Genomic DNA, 10551 nt, shown 5'->3' with positions numbered 1-10551 from the left:
GCAGTGTTTATAATCTGAGGCAAAACCAGTACTGAATGTATGAAGAGTGCTTTCAAAGTGTTTTCTTTTTTCTTCTGCTATTAATTGTACAGCCTTAATATCTGTCTAATTTCTTTTTTTTTTATTTTAGATTGGAATTGTTGGGGTGGTTGGGTTTGGGTTTTTGTTTGCTTGTTTTTTGTTTTGTTTTTGGTTTGGTTTTTTTTAAGGTATATCCATAGCAAATCTGTTCTAACATCCCTGCAAAACCCCAGCTTCCTGCCAGAACAAGACCTCTCACAAATAATTTTGTCCCTGGGATCAGGGTGACAGTGAGCCTTGGATGTTCGGCAGCATGGGTAGTGAGTTGTGGAAAGAGTCAATTCAAACACATATATTGACTGCAGAAGTTAATAGACACCGTGTCGCTTTGCTTGATGTGGAGTTTATTCTACTGAGGCTTTGGTATATGTTGGCTTCTATTGATTTGTGGTTTTTGAGTATTTACTACTTAACGATAGATAAAGAAATGTAGTAGTGTTTGGATCCATAGTAGACTTGATGGCCAAGATGACATTACAGAAACCCGGTTGCCACAACTGATTTGAAATGTGTTATTCTGATTTGAATTACTTAAATTGATGTACACTGGGTGTTTCTGAACACTTACTAATATCATCAAAAGCGTTAGGCTTCAGTGTAAGGATGACCTCCATTCCAGTAACTTGCAGACACTTTAAGAGGCTTCAGAAAAGATTATTAGTCTCTGTTCTGTTAATGAAAGGCATTGATTTGGTGATTACGAGATAGCTGCACAGACTTGTATTTGGATTTTATCCACCTCTGTTTTTTTAAATTACTACCTAATTTTGTTTACTGTTGCAAATAATACTTCTAGTGGCTTGTCTTGCTGGTGGCAAATCTAATTTCACTTCTAAAGTGATCCTGTAGATCTGGACTGGGTCTGTGCTGTTTGGAAACTTGTATTCAGTAAGTAAAAAATTAAAAGAAAGAGAGCAGGTGGAAGGAAGTTGCCAGAAATTAGAAGGTTTAGAAGGTGCTATGGTTCTTATTAGCCAATAGCCTGTGGAGCCTGGCTGCATGAAATGCACAGTCATTTCTTATAAGGCTTTAAGGCATGGTTCAAGCAACTTCTTACAGAATAAGAAAACTTGATTTTATACGCTATTTTGTCAACTGGGTATATAAGATTTTCTTTAAAAGTAATCTTCTTTCAGATTGTCACATTGTTGTATAAATGTAGATATTTCCCAGACGCTACCTCCTAATCCTAACCCCTCTCTTCTTTCCCACGTGCATTTGTGCAGACTCTGCAAATCCTAAAGAGATCCCTTCTGATGTTGGGCTAGCTTTCCTGTTTGCTTTTCATCTGCCATTTGGACTTACACACTGGATCATTTTTACCACAGGCATTTTTGTAAGGTTGTTGTCCTCTGTTTATACTGTTGCTCTTAGAGACAGTAAAAGGCAACAGATAAATGATCCAATTTCACACGAATTAGACTGATAGAAATGAAAACCTTGTTTGACTTCCTCCAAGATCCGTACGTGTGGGACAGAAAGGAATAAAGGGAGATTCCTAACACAGCAGAGGACTTGTGGGCTTATTCAGGAGAGGGAAGAAGATAAGTAAGGATTATCAATGATTCTAAAAATCACCTAGTAGTTCTGTAGGGCAATCATGTTTTGTGTTGTTCCACCTCCAGGGTGGTGAGCTTTAGAAGCTGTAGTGTCTCACTTTAAATCTGGGGATTTCCCCGAGATACACAGGCTGCCAAATACATACTTTTCCACACGGTGAGAAGGGTGAGACCTCACCAGTTGTTGCCACATGATGGTGTAGGGTTTGTGGCAACAAGAAAAAAGCCAAAACACACAGAAAAGGCAAGGGCCTAACTTAAAATTGTGGGATATGAAATAACTCCTGTTTCTAATTATTTTTATGTTCAAATCTGCACAAGTATTGCTCAGTACATACCCAATCCTACATTTGAACATTGTACATACAAGAATACTACCTTTTTCCCCTACTATGCTTTTCTTAAAATAAGGTCATTGTTGAGCTTCTGAGTCTGCTCAAAACCAAGAGAAGTGTACCAGAGATGGAAAAGCAGATGACTCCACGTCGAGAACTACAAGGGCATTGTCAGTGTGTGCAGAGATGCAGTTAGAAAAGCAACAGCTCAGCTCAAATTGAAATTGGCCAGAGATGTCAAAAACTACAAGAAAGGGTTCTTCAGGTATGTAAACAACAATCAGAAACAGAAGGAAAATACTGGCCTGCTGTTAAAGAGGAGAGATGAATTAGTCACCAACAGTGCTGAAAGGGCAGAGGTTCTCAACACGTTCTTCACTTCTGTCTTTACCAGCACTGTTGGGCGCCAGGCCTTGGGAACAACAGTCCAGGTTGATGCACAGACCCACCACCAGTGGAGGAAGAGCTGTTATGCGACCTATTGCAGGAGCTCGGCCCCCACAAATCAATGGGCCCTGATGTTATCCACCTGAAGGTGTTCAGAGAGCTGGCTGACCTCGTTGCAAGGCTGCTCTCTGCAATCTTTGAGAAGTCGTAGAGACTGGGACACATCCCAAAAGACTGCAAGAAGGCTAATGTCGCCCCCATCAACAAGAACGGCTTAAAGGAGGATGCATAAACTGTAGGCTCATTAGTCTTATTTCAGTCCCTGGGAAAGTTATTGAACAAATCCTAATGGGGGCTATCACAAGTCAAATGAAGCACGTGATTGGGAAAAGCCAGCATGGATTCACCAAGGGCAAATCGTGCTTGACAAACCTGATCACCTTCTACGACAAAGTAACCTGCTCAGTTGATGTGGGGTGAGCAGTTTAATATCTTGATTATTGATCGGGATGATGGGATCAAGTGTACTCTGATGAAGTTTGCTGATGATGTGAGGCTGACAGGGGAAGTAGACACTTCAGGAGGGAGAGACACCCTGCAGGAAGACCTGGGTAGGCTGGAAGAGTGGACTAACATGAACCTTGTGATGTTCAACAGACAAATGTAAGGTCTTGCAGCTGGGAAAACATAATCCAGGAGTGCAGTTCCAGGAGGCTGGAGTCTACCCGAATGGGGAGCAGGGCAGATGGAAAGGGACCTGGGGGTCCTGGTGGACAACAAACTCAATATGAGTGAACAGCAAGCTGCTGCAGCAAAGCAAGCCAACAGGATGCTGGGTTGTATCAACAAGGGCATCACCAGCAGAGATAAAGAAGTCATTATCCCACTCTGCTCAGCGCTTGTCAGACCACACCTGGAAAATTCTGTTCAGTTTTGGTCCCTGCTATACAAAAAAAGCTGTGGACAGGCTGAAGAGGGTCCAGAGAAGGGCCACCAAGACAATCAAAGGACTGGAAAGCCTGCCATTCGAGGAAAGGCTGAGAGAATTGGGTTTGTTCAGCCTTGAGAAAAGAAGGCTTAGGGGAGACCTTATCACCATGTTCTAGTATTTAAAGGGTGTATACAAAGATGGAGAGTCTCCTTTTACAACGAGTCACGTGAAAAAGACAAGGGGTAACGGGTACAAGTTACTCTGGGGGAAATTCCAACTGGACAGAAGAGGACAATTTTTCACAATAAGAACAATCAGCCATTGGAATAATCTTCCCTAGGGAAGTGCGGGATTCCCCATCATTGGACACTTCTAAGATCCAGCTGGACAGGGTGCTGGGCCATCTTGTCTAGACCGTGCTGTTGCCAAGAAAGATTGGACCAAATGATCCTTGAGGTCCCTTCCAACCTGTTATACTATGGTTCTATGGTTGGCTTCTGAAGACAGATGCTGGTTTTGTGCATTATTTTTGCAGACAGCGGGAGGGGTGGAGGAAATAAGGGTCAAGAGTACCTGCTTCCTTTTGCTTTCAATATAAGAAAACTCAAAGCATGGTACAATGGAAGACACTAAATACTGGTATTTATTTCTTTCCTCCCTCTGTTTCTCCTAACCTTAACTACTTCTTTGTGAGTGTAATGATAGGACACGGGGTAATGGCTTCAAACTGAAAGAGGGTAGATTTAGATTGGATATCAGGAAGAAATTCTTTGCTGTGAGGGTGGTGAGACACTGGAACAGATTGCCCAGGGAAGCTGTGGATGCCCCATCCCTGGAAGTGTTCAAGGCCAGGCTAGATGGGCCTTGGAGCAGTCTGGTCTAGTGGGAGGTGGAGGTGTCCCTGTCCATTGGAAATAGATGGTCTTTAAGTTCCCTTCCAACCTAAACCATTCTATCATTCTTTACCCTGCCATATTCACTAATTTATTTTTTTGTTTTCTTCCGTGCATTTGAAGTCAGCCAAGCTAGCCCATGCTCTTCATAGTTTGCAAACTTTAAGCTGTCTCAGGTCTCTAGTAAGCCAGCAGCCCCAAAACCCCCAGTTACGTATTGTCTACTTTAAATGTCATCTTTTTTTTATTTAACATTTTGGGTCTTTCCAACCGTAACCCTGAGGTTCTACATTTGAAACTCTCATACACTCACATCCTTGCACAAACACAGAAAATACATTTGCAATAACTGAGGACCTTTCATGGGCGCTCACTGCTGTCTGCAGAAGTGGAGCAAGGATAGAGGTATGCAGTCTTTCGCATCTCTAAGCACTTCCCCCGCCCGCCCCCCCCCCTCTCTCTCCTCTCCTCCTGCTGGAATTCTGCAGGCACAGGAGCAACACTGCCTTGGAAAAAAGAGGTAAACTGCAGTTGTGCAAGCAGCAGAGGCCAGCATCTCTGGGATTGCTGGCTGCGATACTGGAAGATTTGTCTCCATGACTTCTGTTAGGAGTGGGAAGGAGAGAATGAGAAGGTAGGGGATCAGAACACTATTCTTTTTATAAAGTGGTTTTTATTTTGGGTTTAGAAAGTCAAGCCAGCGCTCTCCATTTATCACCAGGATACTCTTGACCTTAGGCTGTTTGCTTGAATCTGTCTCAGGCTGCTGCTGGGACACCGTTACTGCTGCCTGATTACTGTTCACCCACCTCACCGTTTGGTTGGCTCAGTCTGGCTTCAACTGCTTTAAAAAGCCTTTGCATTAGGACTAATTGTTTACCCCTGGAGTTAGCAAAATCTAAGGATTAAATTGACTTCTCTTGCATTTATAGTGAGGACTTTCTAGGGTGTAATTCTAAAACAGCATGGGAAAATGCATACTGGTAATACATGATTAACAGGTGACTTCTAAACAATCTCTTTGGTTTCCAAAGTTGTATGTATGTTTGTGAAAGGAGTATATCCTTTTTCTAAAAAACATTTGCATGTCTGACTAGCCATACTAGTAAAAGTATCTCTCCCTGATTTCCAAAATAAACAAATGGCATCTGAGAAATTAGTAAAGCCTGTTAATTGAGATGAATATTATAATTTAATCTTGCAGCAGCATCATTATTATTTATTGGGAGAATTGATAGCAAGATCTTAGGTAATGTCTGAGTGTAAATTTGGGAATGTTTTTTTCCCCCTTTGATTGCTTCAAGGCTGTTCCACTTTTAACCTCTAAAAAACAATCTGTTTGCCTATATAGTGTCTCATATAAATTAATAGCCATGCCACTGGAACCATAGGTGGTTGCCAGCCAGAAATTTGTCTCTTCAAAGGAGTGCTGTCAGTGTAGCTGCTGCTGTACTTGTATAAGCAAGTCAGGTGAGGCTTAGGACTTGGTTTCTAAGAAAGGCTCTGGTCTATCACAGCCATGCACTGACACCATTTCCTCACATCCTGTGCAAGAGACAGCAAGAAGTGTGAGCTCAGGATGACCCCAGTTTCTTCTAAAGCCGGTGCCCGCTGAGGATTGCCAGAAGCAGGGATACAGAGCAGCTCATGAGATCTGAAATATAATCTCATCCCCGAGAACTACAGTTATTCTACAGTAACTAACTTGTTCTTCGCGTACGTGCCTGATCAGGTCCTAGTGTAGGTCCCTGGCTGGGCTATATTCCTGGAGCTGCTTTATTGATCTCCCAAACTTGGGAACTGCGGTTGTTTTTTTCAGTCCAAGGCTTGATCCAAAGGCCACTTCAGAATTCTTTGAGAAATCGTACAGCCTCCTTGAGAAGTTGATGTAGGCTGCTTTGGGAATGTGCAAGAGGATGTTTTTTGGGCACAGCGGTCACGGAGGTTAATGCACTGGTATAAATTATAAGCCCATCCAGATATACTCAATTATTTTGATATTTTTGTGATATGGTTGCCTTTAAGCTTTACATTTCCACCCTCCCTACACTAGCATGAATAATGTAGACCTGTCAATACAGTAAAGCAAAACTCATGAAATCACAAAGTACATACAGTTCTTCTGTGTCCTGGTTAACAGAATACAGGCTAATTGAGGTAGGCAGAGGTATTAGCACCTTTTCCCCTATCCGAAAGGCTGTACAAATAGATTGAGTCAAAGTGCACAGAGATTGCTAATACTTAGCATCTCAGGAAAATGTTGTAAGGAGTGTTTAGAGAGAATTCCAACAAAAGCAGATCATTTTCAGCAGCCATGAATAGAATATTGCCCTTCAGAAACTTTGATACTAAGAAGTTTAAGAAAAGGAAAAAACAAAGACTAATTATGACTCTGAAGGCACACAGCCAGCTGAAATTGGTCTGAACTGCAGCTTCACTGAACTGACTGTGACATTACTCAAGTACAAATGACAAGCTGGGATCTTTAGTACTGAGACATGGAGCAGATGCTGATGATAATGTGCTGTCCATACGGAGAACTATTTTAATTTAAAAGAGTGTCTGGTGAATATCCTTGTGCTCTTCATCGGGAATTTCTCTAGACATGGGGAGGAAGCTCAACCCCCACGGGGCTGATGCAAGCAAGATCACCTTGGGCACTGAATGAGTGGTAGGGTGACATTGCATCTAGACCAAGTCAAGTAGCTGGGCTGAAGACTTGTTGGATGCATGTGGTGTCGATTGACGTATTTGGTGTTTCTGCCAGTGTAGAGCTCTGAAGATTGTAGTCACTAGAGGAACTGGTGATAGGGCATTGAAGACTACTAAAAGGAAAGTATCTGGTAAAAAGCCCATAAGCTCACCTACACTGAGCTTGGTCTTTATGTTAGCAATCATCACGTGTTTCTTTTACTTTATAGACCTTAGTGCTATGAGACTGGTAGCAATTGCTTTTGAGTTGGGAAACTGCTGAGGAAATAAGATGCTTGTTTTTCACAATTCAAAAAACCTATTTGCTGAGCTCGCCTTGTAGGAATTTTGCTAGATTCAAAGGTTGAAGCTCTCGTAGCAAGAAGTCAGTTGCGTGCCTTGTTCCTATACTGGGAATCATCTTCACAAAGACTCGGGGTTCCGCTGTTGTGAGGTTTCTGAACGACCTACAGGGAGATCATTTAGGATAGACTAATTATTCTTAACTTTGTGTCAGGGTGTTAAGCCCTGTGCCTTCTGGGGAATATCCTTGCATTGCTTAGTTGTCCAGATAAATGTCGAACTGGCTGCCTGAATTCACAATGAGATTCTGATGAGCACAGCAGCAAAGAATTCCAAACTTCTGCACATGACTTCAGAGTTTTTCCATGATTTCAGCTCTGTGACAATATGAAATGGGATCATGGCTGGTATTTTTTTATTCATTAAAGGTTTTGGCAGGGAATAGATGGAACTCTCACAGAATTGGAGCGGTAATAAATGAGCCTGGTAATACACATATGGACTTAACATATGGCCTAATAGTGGTACCTTCATACCACTGCAGCTGAGTGAAAATTTTTGAAGCATCAGCAGTGCATGGAAAGGGACCTGTTTCCCAGCAAGAACAGAGTCACCGATCTGCTGTTGGTTAGGGTCATAATGAATGCCTAATAGAATTTTTTCTCCCTGCAGATCATCAGGAAGCTTAGCAACAAGGAATAAATAACTGGGCAAATTACGGGATCCTCACTGTCTCTTCCAGGGTACTTCACCTATCAAATCATCTGGGTAAGAGTGTGAGTGAGTGTCCTGTCTTTGGAAGTGGGATGCCCGCTGCTGTTAGCACTTGGGGAACACCACAAAACCCAAGCATCCAAATTCCAACAGGTGGTTCTGGTGATGTTTGGTTTTGATTTGTCAGGAGACCCAACTGAGCAGTCCTATGGCAACGGGGAAGTGGCAAAGTGCCACTGGAATAAGCTCACTGTCACTCAAGGTCCATGAGTATGGAGCAATGGTGACATTTGCCTCATCCTGCCACCCTGAACCTGCAGTGGTGTCTTTGCACCTGGTCATGCTCTTCAGGTCTAGGGTGGAATTGAGCTCTCCTTTCACAAGGGTGTCTTGGGAAGGGCAAGCAAAGGCAGAAAGCACTTCTTGCATAATGGGACTCAGATATTGCAGGCTGGTGAGTGTCCTACCAGAAGTTTACTGAGGCTGAGCCTGATGGCTTCTGGGCCATGACAGCCCTGGTGGGATGGGACAGTCCCTGAAAAAGACATTTGGGGGATCCCGCTACAGAGACAGACTGCCAGTTTGCACCTTCTTTCTTAGGGATGCTATTGAATGTACAGTTGGGAAAAATGACTTGTAGGGTTTCTGAAGAAAGAAGTAGCTAGACCTCTGTTTTTGCGAAGCTACTAGAAGCTGAGAAGAGGTGGAGAGGGAGGATGCATCTCCATCCTTTTTTTGTCATGTAGGAGCACAAGAAACTCGGAACATTAGACTGTCACACAGTAATACATACAAGACTTAACAACAAACAAGTGTGGTGTATATGTGCTTTGTGTTGTACTCCAAGGAGAATGTTTACTGGATGTCATAAGAAACTGCATCTTTAGATGATTATTTTTTTTTAACAATAGGACCAGCAGTACTTACTAATTTAGTAGTTTGACTCAGCTAATGCTTTCAGGATCTATTTCCTACAAATTAAGAACACATGTATTACTATGGTAATACACAAGAAGGTACTTATTTAAACAACAACATTTTTATTTCAGGCTCCTTTCACTTTGAATTAAATATAAATGAACGCTAAAAGATGACATTTCATACCATATGAGGCTGATGACACAAATCCTGTCTCAGGGTGGTTTTTATTCCACATACTTTTTGATTACAGCTTTTGTAGTTCAAAGGCTCCTGTCAGAGCTTTGATGTGGGGAAACCTGCTGTGTTGTCATCTCTGGATACTAAAAGTGAATCACAGCGAATGCAGGTTGCTGCTGAACACCTATTAGTGAGCAGCAGGCAAAAACTACTTGTAAATAAACAAATAAAAACCCCAATGAATTTGGTTTGGGTTTTTTTTCTTCTGTGAAAGATGCAACAATACGAATTCGCCCTTGTAATAGTAGGTGTGTAATGCAGGTAAACTGGGGTTTTGTGGTTTTTTTCCCACAAAAGCTGTGGGCTGTGCGAGGGCCTGAGGTTCCCATGCGCCTGCCCAGGGGCGCTGCCAGACAAGTGTTCTCCCTCGCGGGTTGGGGTATGTATGAATATAAACGTATATATGTGTGTGTGTATGTACAAACTCCATGCATACAAGGCTTTATTTATACAAATAACTTCCAGCTTAAGACTTTTGTGTAGGGGAATACCTAGAAGATATACAAGTTATGCTTGAGTATAGCTTGTACTTCATGGTGGTGATAGCTTCAGCAGGTTATTTCCTCTGTCATGGTGGTGAACAATTTTCTGTAAGCAAGCCATTTGAAAAATGTATTTGGAATAAGAAACCATACGCTGGTTTCTTAGTGGTCATTTGTTTTGACCATTCAAGTAAAAATCATATTAAAATTAATAAAGGAAAAAGCGGGTGGTGGGGCCCTGTGCTGGACTAAGCACACGCAGTGGGCGCATGGACGCCTTTAAGCGCCGACCCCAGCAGTGGGGGCGGCAGGAAGATCCCCTGCCCGTTTTATTTTTGGGTCTGTGATGCCAACATGCATCTTTCCGGCAGGTGCTCACACCCTTTTCTCCCGAGGGCTCGGCAGAGTACACGCGTTGGTAAGCGCAGCCACAGGAGGATGTGGTGCGACGTTTGGGGTGCCCTAATTTCATCTAACGCAGTGGCAGGTAGAGCAGCCACCCCATAAGCGGGACGGTGGGGGCGTGACGAGACCCACGCTTCTCAGACACGCGTGGAACCACCCGGCATCAAGGGTCTGGAGGACGAAAGAAAGGGAGGGGTGAGGGAAAGGCGGACGGCGTCAGGGGCCGAGGGCCGCCTCCCGGTCCCCCGCGCTCACCGGCCCGCCGGTAGCCGGGAGGAGGCCCTGGGGGCAGGAACCCTCCGCTGGGCGCTCGCCCTGTCAGACGGCCCGTCTGCCGCTTCAGACCCGGGCCTAGGGCAGGGCTTTAACACTCAGGTTGGTCCCGGGTAAAGGGGTCTGGACCCCGTCCGCGGGTGGGAAGAGTGTGAGGCGCGGGACGGAAAGATTGCGCAGCTCCCTTCGATAGCTCAGCTGGTAGAGCGGAGGACTGTAGAGGCACGGCCCGCGGGAATCCTTAGGTCGCTGGTTCGATTCCGGCTCGAAGGAGAAGCGTTACCTTTTGCGCCGCCGCGCGGGGCGCCCGCCGCTTTTTCCTTTCCCTCAGCGGCTTCA

At 43.9% G+C, this 10551-nt stretch overlaps 1 non-coding gene across 1 annotated transcript; it reads left to right on the top strand.

The window, feature by feature from the left end:
* Positions 1-10395: 10395 nt before the first annotated feature.
* TRNAY-GUA (transfer RNA tyrosine (anticodon GUA)) lies at positions 10396-10485 on the top strand. The gene is given in 2 exon segments: positions 10396-10432; positions 10450-10485. It is a non-coding gene; the product is annotated as a tRNA-Tyr (tRNA).
* The last annotated feature ends 66 nt before the right edge of the window (positions 10486-10551 follow it).

Source organism: Chroicocephalus ridibundus, chromosome 2, assembly GCF_963924245.1.
Source record: "Chroicocephalus ridibundus chromosome 2, bChrRid1.1, whole genome shotgun sequence".
NCBI classification, from domain to species: Eukaryota; Metazoa; Chordata; class Aves; order Charadriiformes; family Laridae; genus Chroicocephalus; species Chroicocephalus ridibundus.
Note: the sequence above shows the minus strand (reverse complement) of the source record. Positions and strands in the feature narration are given on the sequence as shown.